Consider the following 4,109-nt stretch of genomic DNA (forward strand, 5'->3'; position numbering starts at 1 on the left):
TTGCTGTCACTGATGCTTAACCACCTGTGCGACTGTGCAATTACGGTCCTGTAGATTTGAGCTCAGGTGCAGATGGCCCAAAGCCGAAGAGCCCAGCTGAAGAAGCTGAGGCCGGCGCAGAAATTATAAAGAAAGGCCCTCCTATTGTTTTCAAATTTTTTTTTAAAAAAACTCTCCTTATGTCACGACCCGGAACTCAAAGATGTTAGACCTTTCCAAATTATAAGACGTTTGAAATTTTCTAGATATGTTACATTTGCTATGCATATAGATATATACTTTGTCTAGATACATAATAAAAGTAATGTAGCTAGAAAAGTCAAAACATCTTATAATTTGAAACGGATATAATAGTTTAGTAAAGCTAATGTCAATCTTAATGATGGTTTTCATGTCCTGATTTTTAATGCTCCATGTGTTACAAACAGTATAGATAAGTTTTTTTTTTTTGAAGAAAACAATATAGATAAGTTTCATCATCATAAAACTCATCCGATAAAACTTTCATCATCTCTTTTCTCCTATTCTATGACAGTCAACTTATTTAATAACATGACACTGGCCTACTAAATGTCCACCCCACCCAACCGTTAGGTCAACTGAAGAGTCCACGTTAACATTACCTTTAACCCTACCTATTGACTAGTCAAAGAACCAGACGATTAGAATGTGAGTCTCATTGGTTACACCGTCAATGTAGACTAAATTAACCCATGCAACTTGTGGTGCAATATGTAAGCTCAACTAAGACACTTCCACCAGCCCCTCAAAAAAAAAAAAAAAACACTTCCACCAGCAGATCTCCCTCTCCTTTCTCGATTCCTCAAGCATGGACAGGTTGGTACAATAAATTTAGGCAAATTTAGACGTATTTTAACCTAGAAATAAATAAAAATATTTATGATAGGTATGTGCATGTGTGATATACTCGTTAATACGCTAGGCATACTAATCATATATATGGACAAAGAAAAGGAAGAAGGGTGTACGGATAGACCGGATGATTTTTTTGGTAAATGGCATAGGTGTGTTAACTTTTGTAAATAGAATAGATCAAATGACTATTATTGGCGATGATTACTGGAGTTTAACAAATTAAATGTTAGATGTTTGTAATTACTGTGACAATTTCTAGGATTATCTTTTTTTCTAGCATGTTTGATGCGGAGGCTCTGTTGAAGCCTTTGATTAGATACTAATTTAGACAGGTCTCCGTGGATAATAAACCATGATCACTTGTATTTTGTTAATTGTGACCTAATTATCAGTAGTTTAGAGCCAAGACTTATTTCTATGAAATCGTGTACATATTGGTTCAGATTTGACAATTTTTGCTTGACACACCGCCACTACTAGCTGCTGCTTCCTTTGTACCAAATTATAGGTCGTTTTGGCTTTTCTAAGTACATAATTTTTGCTATGCACCTAGATATACAAAATGTCTAAATACGTAATAAAAGTTATATATGTAGAAAAAACCAAAATGACCTATAAATTAAAACGAACGGAGTAATATATTTAAAAACCACAGCATACTGAAGATTTGAAGTGCAGCTGTGTAGGATTAGGAACTAGATAGTATTAGTATATCACAGTGGCATGATATGGTGGTACAAAGCAGGAGTTTATCTTCCGCACCAGAGACCTTATTGTTAGATAGAAAGGTTAGATGCATGTGTATTTACCTTACCATATTGTGCCAAAGCCAAGAGATCTAGATTGTCTATATATAGGAATAGATCATCTATGTATAGAAGGTTTATATTCAGAAAAGGTCTCTTGGCTTAGCCCTCAAGTTGTAACGCCTATATGTAACTGCCACATGCGGGGCTATTCAATTCAATCAACACGCAACCATCGCACGACCCAGATAGGGCGTCGGTGTTCTCCTCCGCTCCTCTGAACTTTCACATGGTATCAGAGCCATCGCTTTTGAGTAGATTGCATCTCCTCTCCGCAACTACAATGGCGTCATCATCTGCTTCCTCCAATCCTCTCCTCGCCCAGCCCGTCACGGAAAAGCTTAGCAAGAACAATCACGCCCTGTGGAAGGCACAGGTGCGTGCTGCGATCCGTGGTGCTCGTCTTCAGGGGTACCTCACGGGTGCCACCCCTATACCTGTGGCGGAGCTTGTGCAGAAGGGCGCTGATGGGAAGGAAGTGAGGGTTCCCAATCCGGCGCGCGAAGACTGGGAGGCCACGGACCAACAGGTCCTTAGCTACCTCCTCGCGTCGGTCACCAAGGATGTCCTCACACAGGTGGCCACCAGCGCCACCGCGGCGGACTCCTAGAAGATCATTGAAGACATGTTCGCGTCACAGACGCGAGCGTGATCCATCAACATGCGGATTGCTCTGGCAACGACCAAGAAGGAGAATTCGTCCGTTGCCGAGTACTTTGCCAAGATGAAGGCTCTTGGCGACGACATGGCGGCTGCAGGACGGCCCCTAGAAGATGAAGAACTGGTGGAGTACATCATCACCGGCTTGGGCGAAGATTTCTCGCCCATCGTCTCTGCTCTATGCGCTAGAGTGGAACCCATCTCCGTTGGTGAGCTTTATTCACAACTTCTCAATTTTGAAACTAGAATGGACTTGATCTATGGAGGCAGCCCTGGGTCTGGATCGGCAAACTCGGCATCTCGTGGTCGTGGCTCGTGGCGCAGGAAGAATCAGGCACGTGGGAGAGGCCCCTCGCGTGGGGGCGCGCAGTTTGGCCGCGGCGGGTCCAGTCGCGGGCCTCCTGCAGGAGGTCGTGGCTCCCACAACAACAACTCCCGCAGCTTCTACAACAACAATAGTCGCGGGACATCTGGTGGTGCGCCCGATTCAGATGACAACAGGTGCCAGGTGTGCTTCAAGAAGAATCACTCAGCCGCTAAATGCTGGCACAGGTTCGATGAGAACTTTGTGCCAGATCAGCGTCTTGTTGCAGCAGCTACAAACTCGTATGGCATGGACACCAACTGGTACACTGATACCGGTGCTACGGATCATGTGACAAGCAATCTCGAGCAGCTGTCTCTCAAGAAACAGTATCATGGCGGTGATCAGATCCACACAGCTAGTGGAACAGGTATGAACATTAGTCACATTGGTCGTACTACAGTTCGTGCCCCCACTCGTAACATACAATTAAATGATGTTCTTTACGTTCCACAAGCCAAGAAAAATCTTGTTTCAGTTCATCGTCTTACCGCTGACAACTCTGTCTTTATAGAATTTCACCCTGATTTCTTTCTGATTAAGGATCAGGAAACGAAGAATACGCTCCTTAGAGGAAGGTGTCACAGGGGTCTCTATCCTTTACCTATGCCAACAATAAAGCAAGCCTACAACTCCAATAGATTGCCCCTGTCTCGATGGCATAGTAGGCTGGGTCATCCATCTTCGTTAATTGTTAAGCAAGTTGTCAGTAATAATAGTCTCCCATATATCGATGAGTCGTTGAGTCAGTCAGTTTGTGATGCTTGTCAGTAAGGGAAGAGCCATCAGTTGCCCTATCCCAAGTCTTCTAGTATTTCCAAGTCTCCTTTAGAACTTGTGTTCTCTGATGTCTGGGGTCATGCACCAGAATCAGTTGGTCGAAAATGATATTATGTTAGTTTCATTGATGATTTTAGCAAGTTCACCTGGATTTACTTTCTTAAGCACAAGTCTGAAGTATTTCAAAAATTTCAAGAGTTTCAAACTCTTGTTGAACGCTTGTTTGATCGTAAGATTCTTGCCATGCAAACTGACTGGGGAGGCGAATATCAGACACTTAATTCCTTTTTTAATAAAGCTGGCATCGTTCATCTTGTTTCTTGTCCACACGCTCATCAGCAAAATGGGTCAGCTGAGAGAAAACACCGTCACATAGTTGAAGTCGGTCTCTCTCTCTTATCTCATGCGGCTATGCCCCTAAAATTTTGGGATGAAGCCTTCTAAACAGCAGTTTATCTCATCAATCGTGTACCCAGCAAAATGATTGGTCATGCTACGCCTCTAGAGCGTCTCTTTAATCAAAAACCAGATTACTCCTCGATGAGAGTTTTTGGATGTGCTTGTTGGCCTCATCTTCGCCCCTATAATAAGCACAAACTAGAATTTCGATCCAAAAGATGTGT

At 42.9% G+C, this 4,109-nt stretch overlaps 1 non-coding gene across 1 annotated transcript; it reads left to right on the top strand.

The window, feature by feature from the left end:
* Window positions 1–2,445: 2,445 nt before the first annotated feature.
* LOC136478854 (small nucleolar RNA Z247) lies at window positions 2,446–2,584 on the top strand. The gene has a single exon (XR_010764524.1). It is a non-coding gene; the product is annotated as a small nucleolar RNA Z247 (small nucleolar RNA).
* The last annotated feature ends 1,525 nt before the right edge of the window (window positions 2,585–4,109 follow it).

Source organism: Miscanthus floridulus, chromosome 8 (genome assembly GCF_019320115.1).
Source record: "Miscanthus floridulus cultivar M001 chromosome 8, ASM1932011v1, whole genome shotgun sequence".
Lineage (NCBI taxonomy): Eukaryota > Viridiplantae > Streptophyta > Magnoliopsida > Poales > Poaceae > Miscanthus > Miscanthus floridulus.